Source organism: Streptopelia decaocto (genome assembly GCF_964273445.1).
Source record: "Streptopelia decaocto genome assembly, chromosome: Z".
Classification (NCBI taxonomy): Eukaryota; Metazoa; Chordata; class Aves; order Columbiformes; family Columbidae; genus Streptopelia; species Streptopelia decaocto.
In genome coordinates this window covers 44,742,774-44,766,163 of record NC_138657.1, presented here as the reverse complement: position 1 = coordinate 44,766,163, position 23,390 = coordinate 44,742,774, and the positions used below count along the sequence as shown (strand labels likewise).

At 38.1% G+C, this 23,390-nt stretch overlaps 1 protein-coding gene across 6 annotated transcripts in view; it reads right to left on the bottom strand.

Moving 5' to 3' along the window:
• The window catches only part of FER (FER tyrosine kinase), a 162,659-nt gene extending 151,651 nt beyond the window's left edge, over window positions 1–11,008 (bottom strand). For 5 of the 6 annotated variants that reach the window (XM_082075066.1, XM_082075069.1, XM_082075071.1 and 2 more), the window contains exon 1: window positions 10,305–11,008. The gene's annotated coding sequence lies outside the window, so the exon portion shown is untranslated. Of the gene's footprint in view, window positions 1–5,164; window positions 5,199–10,304 lie in introns of those variants that run through there. The other variant, XM_082075067.1, reaches the window with a different exon arrangement.
• Window positions 11,009–23,390: the final 12,382 nt, after the last annotated feature.

Sequence of the window (23,390 nt, the reverse complement as noted above, 5' to 3'; positions counted from 1 at the left end):
ACCAAAAATAGAAAAGACTGTACGTGATGCTTACATTCAGTCACTGCAAAGAAAGAGCAGCTATGCAAGCAGACAGGAAAGGAGAAAAAATGCATCATTAATAATAGATTAAAAAAAATACTTGTTGCAAAATTGGAAAGTCTTCACCAGCAAAAAAAATTACAAGTAAGAGCAAAACATTACAGTAAATTTGGCTCCAGTCTTCCCATCACAAATACAAACCAGCTGGAAACACCACAATATCACTGGACAGGAACATTATTTTTAATTCCTTTCCTGGTTCAAATGGGACTTGTGAAAGTAAAACATATGCCACCATCAGCACCTGGGCAAATTCAGATTTCAAGCAGATGTTAAAGAACTGCACATGGTAAAACAAACCCTTTCCTAAAATTCCATTTATTACTTTAAAAAACAGATAGGAGCCACTTAAACACAAGCAAGCAGCATCTTCTGCTCTCTGCACACGGAAAAAGCACACCTTTTTTAAAGAACTACTCTATCACATATGTTAGAATGGAGAATTTTGTCAATATAAAAATAAAATGCAAACCTAAATTTTCTTCAGAATTCCAAATACCATTGACTTTTTATCTATGTTAATATTTTCATCTGCATACAGGTCATCAGTAGAATCTAAAACTGGTAAAACAAGTACTGGTCTAATGGGTAGGCCTATACCTAGGTAGTACACGGAAGTATAATGAAAACTTGCCAGTCAACTACACAGCCATCTGTAAGAGAGCAATAAAATCTGACAAAATTCCTGTTACTATTTCTGAGTTCAAACGTAGTAGAATCTGATAGTTACAGACAGCTTGCTACCTCAATGCAATAAGTCACTAGATAATGAAGAAATAAAAGACAGTACTAAAAGAAGATAAGGGCAAAGCAGAAAACCTAGATGATCTGTTGTTTCCTGAAATTATTGCCAAGACAGTCAAATCCAACCCCACACCAGATCCTCTTTAGACTGGTGATATATAACGCATTCTCTTAAAATTAAGCATCAGGTGAGCATTAAAAAATATCACATTAACAGTAAGAATTCACCAGAGCCAGGCACTATTCAGCTGAAGTGTTAAAGCATCTAATATGAAATTGTCAAACTATTAATTCTGCAAAAACCTAGGCTTAAGGTGACCTAAGTAAAGAGGAATATAGAGTGGAAAATACATAATCTTTTTCCAGAGCTTGACAAGGCAATCAAGAGAAGCACAAGACAGTCTGACTTCCATATCGTGTAAGGTGGATAAAACCATGCTGAAGAATTTGTAGACTGGAATAATAAGGAGAAAAAAAAAAAAAAAAACAACACTGCTTTTGTAGAGGAAAGTCATGCTTCTCAATTTGAAGAGTTCTTTGAAGGTATTAAGGATCCTGTGTGTAAAGGTGTTGGAAGTGACAATGAAAAAAAGACTTCTAAAAAGTTCCTGCTGATGTCTCTCATAGGAAGCTGTTACAGCAGTGAAGACCTGGCAGGGTAAGATTTAAGAAGCAAAGATCCACAGAGGAGAGAGTCAGAAGCCTCACTTGCATATCTGTCATTTCATGTATCATCTGTGCTTGTTTGCAAATTATACAAAACTATTATGAGCAATTAAAACTAACATGTCATTAAAAATTTGCAGTAGAACCCCAGAATATTGAGCAAGAAGAATATAAAGCAGTAGATGAAGTCACATGTCAGTAAATGCAATATAACACACTGGGAGAGAGAACTCTACATTATATAACACCACTACCAGAAAAATGTCCAGTAGTCACTGAACATACATCTCCAAAAATATTTTTTCAGTGCTTTGAAGTGCTCAGGTTAGGAAACATACAGAATATCAGACTTTTTAATGAAGGGAAGAGAGAATATAACATATTCTTTCTCTGCTGATATATCCATGGTGTTCCTATACCTTCAAATTATTCTATCTCGTGAAGAACATAAAGGACCAAAAAGATATAGGTAATATCGATCAGAATATGGAGCAGTTTCTGCACAAAGAAAGTGAAAAGATTTTTTAGCTCACAAAACAGATAAGTATGATGGGGTGCCAGATCAAAGTACAAAAAAAAAAAATCACGATAGCACAAAGTGACATGGCATGTCAGACAGCTGAAGTGTTTCCCAGAAGAACATGGAAATACCAAATGCAATTTTTAAAAGTTGCTCTTAAGGACTTCTTCACCTAATAAATAATTAAATGACAGAATTCAATGCCTAAAGACACTTTTGAGACCAAGAAAAAAACAGGTTCAAAAATTATTATAAAAACTCATGAAAAAACCATATCAGTTGAACAGCAGAACTTTCATCTCAAGATGTCTCTAAACTGCAAAAACAGAACAGGAACTATTATTCTATGTTTGTGCCAACAGCTCCTTCTTATCTGCCAGTAGCAAGTACTGAGTTAGAGGAACCTGATCGCATACAAACATCCTCACACAGTGCACTCTCAGTCTCTAACCCCTGCAGCTGTATGAAGACCACAGTTTCACCTAACAGCTCTTGCAGCTGTGATCTTATTAAAAACATAAGCAAAAAAGAAGCAGTGTGCTCCATCAAAGACTAGGATTTACCCTGGTCAGTAGTATTAAAAAAAACAAAACAAAACAAAAAAAAAACAAAACAAAACAAAAACAAAAAAAAAAAAAACAACACACACACACACACAAAAAAAAACCAAAAAAAAACCCCAAACAACAAAAAAAAACAGAAAACAACTCTTAAACCCTTTGCCTGGAATTACAAGACACACTTCCTGCTTTGGATGTATAGAGATTTCATTTACCTGTTGGAATTCTTTTCACACGTGCAAATGGTAGCAATAGACATGATGGACGTAAGCCACTAACAATCTTGTAGGTGTAAGGCTTGTAATATAAAGACATGGTCTAATTCTTTCCCCCTCCACCAAAGAACCACATTATACTCACCTATAGCAAAAAGATTTTTGTCAAGACTTGTTTTTCTCAGGCTCTCTGATCCAGTATTCCCCTGCCCTCAGTACAAGGAAAAAGTTTCTCCATGACCAAATCTTACCTTCCTCACCCCATCACTGAGTAACAGAGAGACTAGGCAGTTCTTTGCAACCTGAATATCCTATTTTTTTACTAAGAAATCCTAATTCTTTCAATCTTCCATTTTAAATATTTTTCTAGACCACTTCTTTCCTCTGAACACCCTCCAATTGGTACCCATCTCAAAGAGTTCAGAGCACAAAACAGTGGGGTGCTGTAGGACTCACCAACTCTGAGAAGAACAAAGATACTGCTTCAAATTACTTTTGCTCCTGCCCAAGTGCTTTAACCTCTTCTCAACAGTATGATGCTGTGTCTTTTGTTAGTTTGTGATCCAAAAACGCCAGTTGCTTTTCCATGGAACCGCACCTTACTCTGTTTCTTTGCCCATTGTGCAATCGCACAGTCCAGCGTACAGTCAGTACATTGCTTTCATGCTCACTGACACTCTGCTTTGTTCCAGATGACATCTCCCAGCTGCCAAGATTATTCTAAATAGTCATCTCATTTTCTACCACACCTGCAGTTGTTCCCAGCTCCCCTTGGCCTGAAAACTTCCTTCGCATGCCTTTTATTTTATCATCTTGGGCCTCCTGTGAAAAATGTGCAACAGGAAGAGCTGCCATTTGCTACTGAACCATGCACTAAGTGCTCTTCATATGTTTCCAGAAGCACTGTATTACCTCTTGAGATTTAAGGACAGCCATAGAAAACCAGAAACACACAGGATGTGAAATACTCTTAAAAGTCTAGAGGCAGTTTAATTTTATCCCATGGCCCAACATCAGCCAGAATTTCTTGCTGCAGCCAAAACAATCAGATATAAAACCTGCCATTAGTATATAATACATGACAATACTGGTCTCCTCAGGAGAAATATAAGCTAGTCCTAAGTATTTATTGCTCTTTGAAAAGAAATTCAAAGAGCAATCAGGGTGTTGCTTCTTCTTTCCTCCTTCATTAAACTAATTATATCCATATGGTTTATTAAACCCTCTACTTAGTTAACTCATTGTTCATTCAGTCTTCTTGAGGTCACTTATCTCCTTGGCACCACTCTATCACATTTAATGCAGTTTAATTGCACAGTATTCCATAAAGAACACCAGACCACGAGGAACACAAGCCCATAGAGAGTCCTGCCTGTTCCCAACAGCTGATATTCCAGACTATTGCACTGCAGGAAATATAACATACTGTGTGGTTCAGTGAAAGGTGTTGCGTCAAGTTGCTGTTCCTGAGCTGAATTACTTTTCCTTTGCATGCTCTGTATCCTAAAAGATACTCAGTGGGTAACTCTCTCTGTTAAATGGGATACAGTTACTCTTACTATGAAGGTAGAGTCACCAGAAAGACAACTGAACCATGCATTTGCGCCTTCTTAAATGCTTGACGTGCATAACAAATTTTAATACATACCTTTTACAAATATACAGCAGGCCTAACTTTTCAAGATACATGAAGAAACCTATCCTATCTTTTTATATCCAGTCACTTTTGTTTGGGTAACATCAGCCTTCCCAGTCATAAACAACACTCCTCCTTACAGGTATTAGTATCATTTGAAAATGTATAAATTAATCAGGCTTTAATTAATCAATGTTATAACATTAAAAGTTGTGCATGTTTAGCCTCCCAGGTCTCTGGAAAAATGGTTCTGAAGTGCACATGAGCAAAAAAAAATGTATGCTTGAACTCTTCCCATGGAAATCTATTTGCATACATAAGATTCAGCCTAACTGATCTTTATTGCAACAGATTTCTTTTACCCCTGTCTTTCATTCTGTATATCAAAAGTATTCTCTCCAGGAATGATACCAAACAGTTCACTTCTTATTTACAAGGCAAATGTTCTTCAAGACATAGCATGATTCATGGATATTACTCAGAAGAAAAAAAAAAAAAAAGTATGATAATAACATTTGTATTGCAGCCAAGGGTTACACAGGTCCCTCAGAATTCTTGCCTTACTGCACTCTGAGACAGTTGAAGAGAATTCGACCGCATCTTTAAACCTGAAATCCCAACTTAATCTGCAAAATTCTGTAGAGGGGCACAAACCATCCTGTTTTAACAGTCAAATGTTAACAACCATCTGCTTAATCACTGCTTTGAAAATGCAGCTCCCACCCACTGAAATCAGACTTACCACATCCACACTGCAAATCCCTGCATCTCCACTAGGCTCCTCAAGCCTGGCTGGTTTTACTTCGGTGGTGAAACACTAAAGCACAAGACATCACCATGTCACAGCCCACCAGAATTATGTTTCCGCAGCATGATACGCTGGGTATGCAACACATGCTTTGTGGAATCATGAAGCCTCAGGTTTAAGGACACAAGGCATACAGGGCTAGGATACCTCTGGAAGACTGTTCTGCATAAGACACAAATCTGCTGTGGTGTGCATTGGTACTGTGGCTGGAGCAGAGCTTGAAGAAAACAACCCTGTCAGCTGTGGGCAGGTTCCCTTTCAGAAGTACCAGCTGGCTTCAGAAAAGCAGAGTTAGAAAGCACGCAGCATGTGAAACTAAGAGGCCATGGAAGAAGACAAGAAGTAAATCAAACTGAGATTTTGACCTCAATAGGGATGTGTGCAATTACCTCCCCATATAAAATAGAATCATTTAGATAAATTACATGATCTAGATGCCAGTTAAATTTGTTAAAATCTGGTAGCTTAAGATTACTTAACACATTTGCTGATGAGAGATTTCCCACTCCAATTTCAACATTCACCTAATCCAAAAGGCAGAACTGCATATTGTTACAGACCTTTTAACCCTCTATAATACTTTGCTTTTTGGCTGTGCACTTCAACTGGTAACACTTTTCTATATTTGATGAATCAAGCATTTCCTTTTATCTGGTGAACTTCCTTTATCACATCTTCTGAACTGGTAAACAACTATATTATGAAAATTACAGAAAATATATTCTCCTTGGGAGAAAACATACCATTCACAGTATCAACATCCAACAAATATACTCACACCAACAATAAAAAAGGTGTGGTTTTCTGATTCCATGCTTTGTATGTTTTAATCACTAAAAAGGTGCTCCAAAATTTTGCTGAAGGGATAGTATAATTGTTTTAAAATATCCTTATTTATAGTGTTAAAGCTGTCACATTTTTTAAATTTAGCCACTTCACTTAATTGCACCCTTTATCTGCGGGTTATCTCAACGCTTACTTGGGATACAAATGCTGTGGGGTACTATTTTACATTCATGAACATTTTAAATCAGAAGCCATAACTATGAAGTTACATGCTATCTGAAAGAAAACAAAAACGTTAAAGAAAGCACAATTCACAAAATCTGTATTTTAACAGACACGGTGGCAGTATAATATACTAAACAGATTCTAACAAACTTCTTCAATCTAATATCAGATAGGACAAGCGTTAGGTATTAAAAGGTTAAAAAGACCCTACTCTTATTTGTTTATAAGTCCACCGAGGGTGAATTTTGTGATTTACCAGCCCGCTGGCTAACATCCTCCAACAGCTGAGCCATTATTAATATGTTATTTGTTTGAACATTACAGCACTAAATATTCAATAAAATTATTCCTGCCTTTATTAAATAACCATTAAACCAATGCCCTTTCTCACTCCAGTCTGCTTTGTACTGAGAAAAACAACTTATTACTGCCATTCTCAGTTCACACAGCAAACATCATAAATGCGATGATGAACCATACAAGTTACAATACACTGTCAATGTATGGAATAAAATTTTTCCAATTTTTCTAAAGCAAAAAAGTTAGGCACAGAGCTGGAGAAAGCAGCAAACCTGATAAATCAAGTACTAAAGTTAAGAGATTCACAAATTGAGGATGAAAACCTAAATGCCACCCTCTTTGGAATATGCATTATGTTATCATGTAAATACTTCCACGGTGCTTTTCTCCATAAATGCCTGACTCATTTATTACAGAGGACAGAGTGCTCTAGGGATGATTCAGCATTCTGTCGGAGGGGCTCATCTCCACGACTCTATCACACTCATTGCTGTAATTGTATGTCTCACAGTTTCTAAACAGGCAATTTCAGGGAAGAAAGGGCTCATGATTAATGCACTTTAACACTATTCTGGATTCTATTTCTGCTCCTGGCAAAGAGTGCTTACATAATATGCAACAACTCATAAACTTTTCACGGGTTGCCCCTACTTAAAACGTAATTGATTTTTCATTAGGTCTTAATTATGGCAATTTATTTTGATGCTTAAGCTTAATTTCTTAATGTCCCAGCTCCTTATGTTAAAATAATAGCTTCCAAAACCATAATATGAAAAATAAGGCGGTGAGATCAAATGATGACAATTACAAGAGAGCTTGCAAAAGCACTGACTTGAGATCCAGATCTGAATACCATATAGTAAACTTCCTAATACATGATAAGCAATTAAGTAGTTATTCATTAAGTATTTTCATTACTAGCACTTAACAAGACAGGGTTCCAAATATACTACAGTATTGTGCAAGCAATATTGTAAAGTATACGTAAAGGATAGATTAAGAGTATACTTAAAATGCTTTTATTTCTCCCTTAACAGTTGAAAGGTTAATGTGATCACCTCAGTTGAGAGCTACATCACAGAAATGTCTCACAGTACACAAGTACTGCTGTTACTCCATGTCACCCCACCAAGAACGTAAACGCAAGATTTGGCCCAAGTAGTAACTCTCCCCTCAGCAGAAGAGTAACTACATCAGAAAGCAAATGTTATACAGCAGAACCACTCTGCATATTTACATGCACAGTATTAAACCCTTTAATTCCCTATTAAAATGGGGAATACTCAACAATTCCAAGACTGCCTCTACTGCATAATAAACCTCTCCACTAAGTTTTCAAAATACATTTTTATAAGGCAAATACATCAACACCATAATTAAGACAGTACTAAGTGGATAGTTTTATCTTAAGATAGGAGCATATATGCAGTTTACTTCCTGCTGGAATGAACTCGGGTTTTCCTCTCTGATGCTGCTGCTGCTGCTGCTGCTCCTCCTCTCTTCTCTCCTCTCCCCTCCCCGCCCCCCAGCAAAAGAATCCCCTTTCCTCTTCCTAGACCCACTTCCCACACACTGCAAAAAACTCCTCCCTGAGAAATGATGACCTCATGCTGCTTATCCCATCTCCTCGTACGGAGCAGCTCCGGGCTTGCTGCCAGCTTTCTCCGCCTTCAGGCTGACACGGCAGCAAACCCTTCTTCGCCCCGCGGCTTCCCCGCCGAAAGCACCGAGAAGCGGCAGCAGGGGGGCAGGAAGAGGGGGTGTCCTCACGGACAAAGCGCAGTCGGACAGACGACTGCCCCAGAATAGCGTCTACCACAAACTCACTCGGCGTCAGTAAAGCACCTCTCCTCTCCATTGCATGAAGAATCAAACTGAATATTTTTGGTAGGGAAAGGGATCCTACCTTACCTAATGCAGTGCAACCCCATGGAGCTGCATCTTGCTTACCCACATTAAATCGCTTCATTCCAGTGAAGCAAATGTTACCTCTCCTCCTCTCTTAAAGAAGACATGTCTTATATTCCTCTGTATCACTCTACTTCAAAATCCACCCATCACTTCTTTGGCCTGTCTTTATTTTCAAGTGTCTCCTCAGTGTGATTTCTACATGATCACTTTCTAGGCTCACAAGCCAAGTATCAACTGAAGAAGAACCTTCCTTTGAAAGATTTGGTTGTGACATGAAGTTACAGTTGTAGGAACGCAGGAAAGGATCTTGCTGATGGTTAACACTGCATTTGCTCAGTTAACAAGTAACCTTGTACAGACAAGGTTTGATCTTCTCCTTCAAAGAAATATCCCCAAAGCACAGTTCCACGCATGTGTATTTTAAACTTGTAACAGTACTGACAATTTGCTTCAACACATTAAAAAGGAATTTATAAAAGGAAAGAACACACATTTGTCTCACCAACAATAATCATTACTGTAACTCAACATACAATACATCCATAATTTGCAATTCGCTTTGGCTGTGAGCCGATTAGAAGTACAAATGTCCCACCTTCTGGAGTCTTCCAAAGACTGGCACATACGTGTAGTAAACTGTATCAGTGATCTTTTTATTAGATATTATTTAGTAGGGACAATTACATGAAAATAATACCCAGTAAATTCTTTTGGTCTTAAAGTTTCAGACACTGCCCAGGGTTTTCTTACATGGCAACTTCTTAGAAGCAGCTGTGCTAAAATACGGCAGAGCATCAAAGTAACTTTGTGCACGTTTGTTACAAAGTGGGGAAAAGTTACATGAGCTAAGTGGAAAGCACTGCATCTTTCTCAAAAACAAAAGACAAGCTGGCTTGTTTAACAGTATAACCCTAGGTGTTCACACATGACATGACACCAGGGTGTATGCTCATGTAAGTTCAAACAAAATAAAAACATACTCCAATGTGAAAAGGGCTTTTGATGCACTTTTATGTATGTCGTTCTCAGGTACGAAATATGTGACCATTTAAGACCACTGCAGACAACAAACCCATAAGGCATTAAAAAGCACATGAAAAAAGCCAGCAGCATCAAAGGACCTTTCTATGCAAGCTCTAAATATAATGTGTAAGTTAAAAAAATAGCTGTTATACAGGATTGTCACGGGAGAGTAGGAGGAAGGAAAAAAAAAAAAACAACAAAAACAAAACCCAAAACAAAAGGTGCGTTGCATTTATTGGAGGGGGGGCGCACATCACAGTTTCAAGTCGTGGCTGGCGCGACCTCCCGTTACTCGCAGCAGCCACAGCCCGGCCACCCGTGGCGCAGGCGGGGAACAGACATGCCGGGCTCCGGTGAGGAGGCGTCACAGCACTCTCACCGAGTCAGCCCTTCCCCCGCTCCGCCTCCGAGCCCGGACACCGCGAGGCCGGGCCCGCCCCGACCCCTCGCAGGCCCCCGCGCCCCCGGCCCGACGGCAGCCCCGGGGGCGGGGATCCGCAGCCGCCGCGCTGCCTGCCCCGCCGGGGCGGAGCCGCCGCCGGGCGAGAGGCGCCCCTGACGTCTCTCCGCGCCACCGACGCGTGAAGCGACCGGATGCCGCCGCCGCCCCCTCAAAAGAAAGCGAGAACGGCGCCGGTGCCCGCCCCGCCCCGCTCGCCCGCAGGTAAATCCCCGCGCGGGGCCTACCCGCCCCCTGCACCGGCTGCCGGCGGGGCGGGCGGGCAGAACACGGCAAGGGGTGAAGGCGGCCGCCCCTTGGCCCTGACGCCGCTCCCGGAGCGCGGGCACCAGCGGCGGCGCCACCGCCCCGCGCACGGCACCTTCCTACCTGACAAGCCGAGCCCCTCCGCCACCGCGGGCGTCACGGCCCCGCCAGTGCCACGTGACCGAGACCAGCCAACCAGCGCCAGACTCCCTGCTCCCTCTCCGCCAATCCGAGAGCTCCCCGCCTCCTGGTGACGCGCCGCGGCTGGCGACCAATCAGCGAGAGAAGATGCACCACCGCTGCCGCCCCCCGGCTGGGAGAGACGGCGGGATTGGAAGGGGAGCCGTGGCGCTCCTGGGGGGCGGGGTTTCCCCGCCTCGCTCCGCCTCCGGCGCGAGGTGCGTCCGTTTCCCGGCAACGATTTTCCTTAAAACTTCCTGTTTTAAAAGACCCGCCTAGAAACACCTTAGCGTTAATGGCGAATGGGCACTTAAGATTAGATTCGAGGTTTAATAAATGGTAAGGAATATTTACATAACTACACTACGATACAACGCACACTGGGTTTAAAGTATTTGTATAATTTTTGTGCTGTTTATTGCTTTATCACGGAAATGTAGGTGTGAACATAAAGAAATGTTTGAGACTAAAAGATGGCAATCCTGAGAAAATAGCTGCTCGACATCACAGGTTATGGGCAGATGGACAAGGAGTCTGATGTTTTGCCCACTTGCCAACTCAGCATCAGGAATTAAAAAAAAAAAAAATAAAATAAAAGAGAAAAATTAGAAATTGCTGTTATTCTGACACCAAACAGCTAAACAGTTTTACGGAATCTTCATGAATATTGAACTATTGTTTGTTGTCTTTTGTAACAGATTGTGTTTAAAGCAAATAAAGATTTCAATTTAATTAAATACTATAGTAATAAAAAAGTCTGATACCACGATGCATTTCATACATGCAGAAAAACACAAGAAACCCATAACATATTAGATTAGAGTTACAGACAAATATCCTTTCTCAAGGGGTTGCCAGTTGCTGGTATTTAGGAGGAAGAGTAAACAACAGGATGTAAGCAGAGCAATCATATTCCAATGCACAGCTTCTTAAGCTACAATTTTCTTTTAGATGACAGTGTTTAAAAAACTCTAGTGCAGTGTGCAGTTTTCTACCTCTGTTTAAGCCATTTGTGGCTTTTTTTTTCAAAATATCTTATAGAAATAATTTTCTTTATTATCTGTTTATCAGATAAGAAAGAATTACTTTCTTTTGAACTTCATCCATATGCATCTTGAGACAAGTTGAGAACTATATACAGTTAGAAGCTAATTTGCATAATACTACACACACAGCAGAGAAAAATGCCAAAAGCTATTCGATTGGAGAAGAAGGTGGGGTTTTATGATGTAATTGACGTTTGGATACTTTTCAACAAACTTATATTTGGGATAAAATCTTAATTTAGATAGAAATATTGAATTCCATATAAGAAATCATCAATGACATGGGTTTATGGCAAATGCACATGCAAACAGCCTGATTCAGTCTTGGTTCTGCCATATTCAAACATAACCTCTTTTATTGGGCAGATATGTTGTCAGTCAAGCTGCTCTCCTACCTAAACAGGGTATTTTATGATTAGGTCTACAGTTTGGTAATTTAACTGGCCTTGAGACCATTGAACCTGAGAAAAACTGGTAGGCAACAGTATGAGGGGAAAAAAAAATCTCTCCTTGTTAGTTTTCTGATGAGAAGTTTTTAAGCTTTACTGAAGAAGCAGCTTGACTTTTGAGAAGAAAGTATCCCTTGTTATTTTTTTGTAGTGTGTTTGCTTTTGTTATTGTTTTTGTTTTTCCAAAGCTTTTAGGTATTTGTTAAAGATGAAAAAAAGATAGCCTGTACTGTAGTCACTGCAGTTTAGCGTAGACACAGGCAAACTATTTTGGAAATCAAATTGCTAATTTAGTTTAGAAAATGCAATTACTAATTCCATATGAAGAACTTTAGAAGTATATTAGCAGATGCAGTTAAAAGCCAAATTAACAACTTTATTTCTATCAGGCTGCAGATGCTAATCCTTTTCTCTCTTCCCTATCCCAGTCTTCCTGATCTGCATACATTCCTCTGCTCAGCCACATATGTGATTTCCTCTACCTCATCCTTACCTGACCTGAGCCAGGGCTCACTCTCTAATTCCAGAAGCAGAGAGGCTGAGTCCTAAAAGTATCCAAAGGAGAGAAAAAGGATGAGGAAAATGAATGTGCTTTTGCTTTAGCACATTCCATCAGTCCCTAGACATACTTTCCTCCAGCCTCTCCCCTTTGCTCCTGTAATGTCAAATCCTACACATTAAATCTGTAGCTCATGCTAAACCAAAGCTGATCAGCATCAGTACTTCAAACCTGAATGGTTTGAATGATGGTGGCACTGAAGCATTGTTTCAGACCTTACTGCAAAATTGTCTCCTGAGAAACTCAGCAAGCTCCTGAACACATGTGGAGTTCTGTGGTGCAGCACCTCAGCACCCACCAGGCAGAGCACTTCATGGCTCAACTAGGTGAAACAATAGCAGCTGTCTAGTAAAAATACCTGAAAAAATCAGTTTAGAATCCTGGGTCTGTCTCTTCCTCTCACATGCATCTTCTTCTGTATGATCATGCTTCAATTTTTGCTGGCTTCCCAATTACCAGAGAATTTTCAGTCATGTTATCATAATCTGCTTGCCCACCAACGTGACCCTAGAAATACCAGAGGGTTTGCTCCTTAAATAGTTAAACTCTTGTCCTATTTAGTTAAGCTCTAAGTCTCAAGAGTCCTTTTCTTTTTCTTCTTGTTTTTGCTCCAACTTTTCTGTTGTATTGCTAGTCTATAACGTAGTCAGCACATTTTCATTATTTTGAATGCTTCTTTTCTGTCTATCCTTATCTAATTTCTTTGTTTACGGCTCATTGCCTAAAATTCCTGGATGTGACATGCAACTTATCTGCTTTATACTGCTGATACTCATGTTGAAAAACCTCAAAGTTATTCTTAGGGGACAGATACTGTAGCATTATGTTACTTCAAGAATGCTAAAAACTTTAAATTCAATCACATGCATGGAGGGGAAATAAAATGTAGGAAGAAGAGAGAAGGAAAGTTCCTCATTATCACTCCTTCAAAATGCTGAAGTAAAATGGGAGTCATTGCAAAATCCAACATAAAAAAAAAATCTCCTGGATTTATTAAAGAATTCTATTATACACAAGTCAGTAATACAGATAAGTTATTGTAGAGATATACTCGGAATAAAAGGGTGAAAAGAGATGTCTGTGAAGGATAAAAGTAATAAACTGAGAAAAAAATCCCCAGTAATCTCAGGCTTTTGACCAACAATATGGTTCCATGATCCCCAGCAAGGCGTTATTAATCCCTTCCTGTTAACCTAGAATTTGTTACAGGTCCTTAATGAGTTAGACACAAATTAGTATCTTTTTCTGAACTGTTGTAAATATTGGGAGAAAGAAGTGCTGTTTACCATTTTACTCATCCTTTGCCTACTTACTATCACTATTATTGTAAAGAAATACTATAAAAAGTTGAAATAACTATACAAACTGTGTATTAAAGCACTGCAGCTTTTGTATCAGAAACAATACTGTTACTACCACTATTAAGAAAATTACTCTGGTTCTTTTATTACATATCTAGCTAATTGTATCATAAAACCTAGGCACGTTACAGGAATAAAACAAAGAGCATGCAAGTACAGAGCTGAGCAAACAGTGGAACTGTCTTTTGACCTCTGTCATACACATTCTACTCATGCAAAGCTCTCTTTGCCTCAATATTTCTAACTAAAAATGGCAACATCAATACTTTCCTTGAGGGGTATTAGAAGGCATAGATTGTTAATATTTATAAAACATTTTCAAATTGTTGTATGGAAAAGCTAAAAAATGCAACTAATACTATGCAGAATAGAATATTTTAGTTATTCTAAAATTGGCCATAGAAATCTAATTTTCATATTATTTCTACAGATTTTCATTATTACTTGCTATTTCCTCTTCTCTACTATTCTTTTTTCTCCCACCATGATTTTGTACTTCATATTTTGAATTTCAATGTCTGTTGCTATGACAACACCACGATCTGACTCGTGCTGCCTTCAGACCCTTTTCAAATCCATGCTGCACTATTTAAAATTAAACATTTTGCCTTTAAGGTGCCTGGAGATTTCCTTAGAATAACCTGACAGGGTTTTCCCAGTCATAAGCTTTAGTACCTGCCATTGCATTTCTATCCCTGTACTTTGAATAATTGCCTTTCTAGGGCAGGGTGGCTAAAGAGAAAATGGTGGGATTAACAGAAGGAGATATATTTGTCTGTCTATCCATATATATATACATATTTGTATGTATATACATATACAAATAGGCAGGTACAGGTATATGTACACATACACAATTTGGTTTTCATTTGTTTGTAAGCTAGAATCTGCCACAGAAATTCTCAGACAAGTAAAAGAAGCCTGCAAGTTCTGTTTGATTTTAAAATAGCAAAACACTGCAGACATAGGAAAGATTACCAATTATGTGAGTGAATTCAAGTCATAGTTTTATTCTTAAAAGGAGCTGATGATCCTTACTAGTGCCAGCATACAAAAACCAAGCACATAATGGAGGAGCGACTCATAATCTAAAGCTAAGGGCAAGCATTCAAATCTCTGATTTCCTAAGACTATTTAAATTCCTGATAAATTTATTGCTGTTATGATTAGTTGAAGTCATAGCCTGCAACCTAGTAGGTGGTCACAGATATACTGCTCAAGTACTGGAATGAACACACAGTAATCTATATGTGGGATCTAAATGATGCCCTGAATCAACTAGTGATAAGGGAAAGGACAGAAGTCCCATAAATAAGTTCCTGAATACTTAGACCAATTTAAAAAGTAACTGGGGAGCTTATGCAAAGACATTAGAAACACTGGGCCCCCATTCCTAATATGACAAGCTTTGTATTTCTGTTGCACATCAGATGGCATCACAGACTGACATACTGTTTTCGTTTTCCGACCTCTAGCTGTATGGAGCAAGCATTGCTAATCCATAATGTTATGCTCCTGACTCATTTGGAAAGAAAGAAAAAAAAAAAGGTGCAATCTGCTGTGAAAATTTGTTTCAAATTCTCCTTCAGTTGCTGTCTGAAGAGCTCATTATTACTCTTAAGCCTGAGGAATAATAATGTCTCATCTAAATGTCTCTCCTTCAAAGTGGCAGGATTTATATCTTGCAGCTTACTTCCTGGACTGGGGAAAAGTGTGAATGTTAATGATTCACACAATACAGAAGCCACCTCAAAAGAGTACAGTAATGTTAAGGCAAATTAATTTTGCAACTGTAAGAAAGCATGACAGCCATATGGTGATCTGCCTAAGTAAATGCACACTGAGCTTTGTGTTGTTATTTTTCCTCAGACTGTAGATTTGTGATGCAAAATCTTTGGATACAATACTTTAAATCAGTACTGCACCTTCTGCCACCCTTCCACTACCATATTCCCTCCCTATAGACCTAAGAAAGAAGTTGCATACACCTGGTTTGTGGAATTAAATTGATTTTATTTTAACATTTGTCTGGTGCCAAGGGTAATTTCAGTATTAAAACCTCTATAAATCTTTTCCTGACTTTCTATTTTCTATACTTTCAAGGTTTTTTTCTGAGTTGGGTATAAGTTGCCCCACGTTTTAAAGTGTTTGTTTTGCTGCCTGGGTAGAGCTCAAGGAAAGATCCGAAGTATTATTGTTGCCCTGATGTCAGAAACATCTTACTAAAATCCTGTGTCTTTTCATAATGGAACTCTCCTGTCTGGCAATATCTTGTGGTACCTATTAGTAAGTGTGCCTGGAGGGACACCATGTCATTGCAAACTACAGAGCAGGAGAATTTAAGAAGGGACAACACTGGAGTTCCCAAGGCAAAAAATGTCAATTTTGTCATTATTTATTTTGAAGCTCTTACGGAGAGACACAGGAACTTTCTTTAGAAGGTCTCTAAAATAGAATTTCTTCTTATCAGAAGCTGCTTTAGAAGTCTGGAGCTCAGTCCCCTGGAGTACTTTGCATATCATTACTCTTCTTGAAACTATGTGTATTTCACAACTAAAATTTTATTTTAAATGTTACACAGCACACCAACAATAACTGGGTACAAAGAGCTACCTCTCACGCAGTTTCTCTCAGAGTTTACCCTGCGCCACTTTCCAACTAAATAAGAGCTCACAGATCCTTGCCTGGAAAGACTAGCTAGTCAGGTCTGTGAATAAGCACACATACATTAACAAGCAAGTTCTCTCAGAAAGTTAGTTGAGGAAGGAAAAAAAGAGTGAAAAGGGATAAATAGCTTTCTCAGATTTTAGCACAATACAATACAAAATTGAGTTGATTAGCTCATGTCCCTGGAACCTAACTTGGTGCTTCCTGGCATATCTAACTTGTTGTGCCACTGGTTGTTCAATGAGTATTTAGCATATTATACCATGTTTATACAGTTTAGATAGCCCCTGGCAGGCCTTCACAATCTTTTAAGGATGAGTGAGTACATGCACTCATTTTCATGAGACCTTTGGTCAGTGAATCACACTGAAACTAGCTGTAGGGTTTGCAAACAACTTTTGTGCAACAGCAATCATTATTCTACATAGTGGGAAGCTTTTCCTGTGAGGTACTGATACCCTGCATATTGAAGCCGATGTATATTGACATCGATGGAGTGGGTGCATATCCAACAGCCAACACAATGAATTCCACAGCTTGCAGCCATACACCAACTGAAAAACAGGCTGATAACTGTCTTCCAGCTTTGAACATCTGCAGATGAAGCTGTAATAAATTGATTCATGGTTTTTACTTTTTTGTCCTTTTCTAATCAGCTACAGTAAATCAACTGTGCCCTCTAGAATTCAGAGCAAGATATGACAAGCTTCTGACTTGATCCAACTTCGTTACTTAAATACAAAAGTCAGCAAAAAATATTTTAAGGGAAAAGTTTATCAAAATAGTTTGCTTTGTTCCATAAATGTTAACCTCATCTCTATTTTATTCATATTGTATGGAATTATAAATAGTGGTTTTTGTAAAACAGAAGATTTTCCATGCTCTAATAGATACTCTAGAATTATGATGATACAATTTTAGTAGAAACTGAACTAAAATTGTTGATGTAAGTTCAGAGAATGAAATTTTGATAACTTATCAGCATTCCTCACTTACTGTTAAATACTAAATCATAGAAATGGCTTGGCTAGTTTATATTAAATAGCTGGAACAGTGTTTGTGCATAGCTAAAACATAATATTTTTCCTTTATAAGAAATACTCTTTTGATCTGATTTATTATGATCCTTTTAGATAATTAGGCTATCACCTTTAAAGACACATTCAGTTTGTTTCATCTGGCTCTTTTTATGTAATTTATAAATGCAACAACATGCCTAACTTGGAAAAGAGTGAGTTTAGCAACACTGGTCTTGCTGCATTATGATGAGTTTACTTTTTGTGGAAGACTAACTGGATCTTCAAATGAGTATACAATCCAAGATTTCTATTGGCATCACTTCTTTTGATGTAGCCCAAGATACAGTTGGCTTTCCCAGCTGTGACTGCACATTGTCATTTCATGTCCAGTTTTTCATCCACCAGTACCGCCAAGTCCTTCTCCGCAGGGCTGCTCTCAACCCCTTCATCCCCCAGCCTGTATTGATACTGGGGGTTGCCCCAACCCTGGTGCCGGACCTTGCATTTGGTCTTGTTGAACCTCATGACATTCACATGGACCCACTTTCTCAAGCTTGTCCAGGTCCCTCTGGATGGCATCCCATCCCTCAGGCATGTCAACCGTACCACTGAGCTTGGTGTCATCTGCAAGCTTGCTGAGGGTGCACTTGATCCCACTGTCTATGTCCTTGATGAAGATATTAAACAGTACTGGTCCCAATACTGCTTCCTTAGTGTACTTGATGTGGCAACTTGAATGAGTTTATTTTAAGAAAGGTTTTTATATGCAATTCAATTAAAATTTACTAAGCTCACTAAGTTCTTTTCTTCCCTGCAATGCTGTTTTTCTTGCAGTACAGAAATAATTTTGAAACTTCAAATATAAACAGTAAAAACTGTCTTTTCTGGATTTTACCCACTTTTCAGCTTTTTAAAACAATAGCACTATCTAAAAATGTTTCTCACATTCATCTTGAAATGACATATTAATATTTCAGCATGCAGTTTCAAATCTGCATATGGTGAGCTGTTACAAGATGGCACTACGGAGAATCCAGTGTAATTTTGGCTACAGAGTCATATCCATCCCTAAATCTAAATTCACTTGATAGCTTAGAGATGTAGCTTTGGTCAAATTCAGGAATAAATTCTTTGTTGCTTTCATCTTGAATCTCATAACTTACTTGGCACAAATTGGCTTCTGTAGATAATGGATGTTGAGTCCCACCAGCGAGCAAGTTGAAAATTTCATTATCTGTTGTGAAAGTCTGTGACATTTCTCCAGAAGACCTGTAAAGGTTTGTGGTGTATTCACCTGGGTTTTGTTTTGTCTTTCTTTTTCTATCCATGGAAGAAACTGTTAGACAGCTACAATTGAAAATTATTATCTGGTGAACTGGATTAAAAATGATCAGACTCATTTGTATTTTACCTAACTAACTGTAACTTAACAAATTGAGAGTGAGTATGGATTTTATGGGCAATAAGATCATTAAACTGTAAAATGGTCACCAGCTTAGGTGACTATCAAAAGTCCAACTGTTCACCTACTAAATTGCTTCTTTTCATTTAATTGGTAGCCGTTCTTTCAATTTTCATATAAAGTTATCTGCACTTTTATTGAGAAAAGGGAAGATGAAATTTAGCTTAAATGAAATTTAGCTTAGAATCCACCTCTTATTTTACTAGGATAAATGCCCCACATTCCAGCTCTGTATTTAAATTTTTAAACTTTCTTCTCAAGCTCCTAGGTAATAGCTATGAATTTGGACATAAATCTCTGATTAAGACTGCCTAAATCAAGCAATGCTTTTTAGAATACTTTTAAGATTGTAATGCCTACCAATAAAATCTCCGGCATTTATGTAGCACTGATCATCTCCCAGAAATGAAAAATGCTATAAAAACTGCACACTTAGTCTGCTGTTCTTGACTCACAGTAATAGCAAGACAGTCCAGACCTGTGGGTGAAGTCACTTATGATAATTACTGAAGGTTACTTTCGCAGCTTTTAAATCCTAAGGCTACAAAACTCTTTGGATATGCCTGTGCCAGTATGCTCCCTGGCATATTTCCTAACATGGCCCAAAATTATCTTTGAGCATGATTTGGGAACCAGAATTTATGGGTGTCCTCCCTCCTCTGACAGGCAGTTTGCTTGTAGTCTGTCTTTTGAAGACCCACCTAGACACTTTACTAGAATAGCTGCAGTCATTTTGTACCAGTTGGCCATGACTTTAAGGAACTCTTCCCTGGAACATCCAATCTACTGGTGTGGATGAAGCCTCTGAGTATACTTGGTATTGACTGTAGTAGCCCTCAGTGGTGTTTCAGGGTACATTTAAATCTGTAGGGCAGGAGAAAGGGAAGACAGTTTCTCATTCACCGGTTTCTACAAAAAGGGACACTGATTTGTACATGCTGAAGGACCTAAAACTTAACCCTTGTCAAAATGATCTCTGCAGAGTAGTATAAAAGCACATCTGAACTATTAATTCCCTAAATATCCTGGGTTGTGAGGCCCTTAAGACTTACCTATGTTGACCTCTCTCATTATTTGTTGGTACTGCAGCTGCTGAAGCACATCACCATGTCAGATCACTCAGACAGCAGAAATCATCTTTGACTGCATACTCATATATTAAATACTACATGAAACATTAGTCATGCACAAACTGTATGATGCTCAGGATCCCTGATGTATTATAGGCTTTCTACTTAGGGCAGATAATACTAATAGCAATGACAGAGTTGATCATAAGCTGTTTTGCTTGGACGAAGCTGAGTCAACAGTGTTTAGATTCTATCCCTCATTTGTTAATGAGGCTTTTGAGTCACAGTCCCGATGCACTGCTCCAGCAGCCAGTGGCTGAACTACATAAATGGTCTTTTCCCATGGCCACATCCTGGGACTTTTAATAAAGGCATGACAGCACTAGAAGTATCTGGTCAGGGGAAATCTAAGATTTCTTTATGCTACCAGATCAGCCAAGGCCATCTTAACAGAGAGGGATCCAATTCCAGAAGTCTTTCTTGTGTTACACCTGAGGGAATGAACTCTGTATTAATTAGTTATTTAGTCCATTCTTGCATATGGCTGCTTTTAAACAAACAGTTGAGTGACATGAAGCAGTAATGCTTCAAGAAAATAAGTGAAGAATTTGCATAAATTTGTTTGAAATTGTGAAGAGTGTATCTGCTTTTAACAAGCATTCCAAATTGGAAACTGGTTAGTATGGCTTTTAATACTGGATCTCTTGGAAAAGAGAATCCTGTAATGGCAATAAGCTGTCATGCCAAATTGTTGTTTGTCATTTTAAAAACCATACCCTTGAACTATATATCTCTTTGAATTTTGCATTACAGTACATGACCAGAAATATATTAGAGACAAAATGTCACTTCCAAAATCTCTGATACCATTTTATTTAATTATTTTATTCTTCTTATCTCTGAAGATAAGAACCTTTCTTGTTTCTCATGCAGCCAATTCCAACAAGGAATATCATAGTCTGATATGAATTCTGAATATTTTAAGGGAAATTGGAAAGGTAAGGAAGAGCAAAGAATTAGTAGCAGTCAATGATATAAGAGTATTTTTCTGCTGTATTTTATTTGCTTTTTGACTATGTGGGTTGATGGCATAACGTACCCAGAGCTATGCTGTTGTTATTTTGCTGACATAACTTCTCCAGCCACCAACACGTGACAAAAGTATCATTCTAAGGAAATATTTTTTTTTCTGCTTAATTTTCTGCTTTATTGTATTTTTTTTTTACTTTTTGCTTCACTTCTTCCAAACTTGATATTTGTACTAAATACCCACTATTTGTGTGTGTGTGTGTGTTTTTTTGTTTTTTTGGGGTTTTTTTGCTTGCACTCTGATTATACTGTTGGTTCACTGTCTTACTGTAACTAACAATATTTTATGGTAGCTAGAGGATTTTTAGATTTACTGTCATTCCTGATTTTTTTTTTTTTTTAAGAAAGTACTTTTCATCTGTTGTTATCAGAATTGGTGCTGGTTTTATAGTGCAAAATTTATGTATCTCTGATTGATAGATTCAGGACAGTATACCTCATGGTACACTTTAGAAGTCAAACTATAATTTTTTTCCTTGGATACCACCTGTTATCTGACAGATTTATATTGCTGCTGTTGTTGATCTCTGAGGAAGGATGCATTCTACTGAAATAAATATATAATCTTTGTGCTGTTCCACAGAACCATCATACGAACAAGATGCTGTATATTATAACAGTTTTATAAGCATTAGAAATATCAGGAAGAAATTTTGCTATAGAACATATTATGCATCATGTGCTTCACCAGCATCCAGTGCTTAGTCTTGTAACCTGATGTACAAGAACCTCCCATACAGGAATTCTGACCAAGCAATTTTCTATCTATCTTAAAATGGTGTATTTAAAAAAAAAAGTGAGCATAACTGCTCTAAATCTCACACAATCAAACTGCAGCTTACAAGGTCTTTGAACAAACTTGCAAGACAAGACCTTTTGGAAATCTGTATGTTACTGGATTTTTTTGAAGCTATAGAATATATTCGAGATTAGTGTTCAGGAGATGCTAGAAAATCTGGCCTTTGTTTCTGTGGCTTTTAGTAAGTTTATTGCTTTATGAAGAGAGAATCCAGTCCTTGAATCCAAATTCATGAACACCCTCAGTAATACTATGGAGATCCCCTTTCAGACATGCCGAGGATAACCAAAAGTATCCATGGCCACAGAATCTTTAAAAAGCAAGGACAACTAGATGGCAAAAAATATAACTGAAAAAAGCTCAGTATATCTGGTCTTTTTTAGTCCATTGACTCACTGAAGGAATATTGTGCAAAATTACACTGCACAAACATGTAAATATTCTGTAGAAGCACTGGAGAGAAAGAGGATGCAGTTGGCTGCATTTTCTTTATCACAATGACTTCTGCTAAGAATTGCGTGATTTATGACTTAATTGTTCATAAAAATTAAATTACGCATTAGCAGACTTAGAACGGCATTTCTTTGTATATCAGCTGTGCATAAAATCTTACAGCACTTTGATTATAAATAATTTTTTGAAAGTTTGTGTTGTTCCAGTTTTATGGAATAATAGGACAAATGAAGCTTTGATACAGATATACTATGAGTATCCCTTTAATTTACTTGATTTGTTTGTACTGTCTCCATTCAAATGGTTTCAAAGAGCAAGTGCCGTGAGGTTGGAAATTATGTGCTCTAGGTAACAGGCACCACATCTTAATTTTAAGTACAAAATGTAGACTGAGCCTTAATAACACAGTTGTGTGCCACACCTTAATGGTGTGGTCTGTTACAGAAGGTTTGTGAAAAAACTTTATACTACTTTATTTAAAATATAAAATGTTTAAACATAAAATATTTAAAATATCTTACTGCTATGTAGAGTAGGGATTTCAGGGCATTAGTAACAGGAGCCTAAAAAGATTAATCTTTTCTGTTCACTTTCAGATAGCATTTAAAGATGGAGCTGAAAGACAGGAATGAAAGAACATGAACTTTTGTTTGTATGCTATTTATTTTAAACTATTATTGAATGATTCCTCAAACTTACTAGTAGACAAGAAGATCAAGTTATGTGGAGTAGTTTTTATTTATCTTCCAGCTAGGAAAACAAGGGCACTGGCATTCTGAACTTCCCCTCGTCTATTTCATTTGGCCTGCCTTTCAGATTTTCTGGGGTGAGAGTAAGTGTTCATTATTTTGCCTGTTCAGTGCGTGTTTCCTCTGTTAAGGCCAGCCAGGCTACTTTGTTAGTTTGGCTAAGTAATGGAGACTCTACAAGCTTAAACCCAACAACTTAGACTTTTTCTTTCATGGTAGTTATTTACTGATCGCTAAACAAGGCTAGGATCCCAAAGAGTTTATGAAGGTTTATGAATTCAGGGTCCATTTAAACTTTTTAAATAT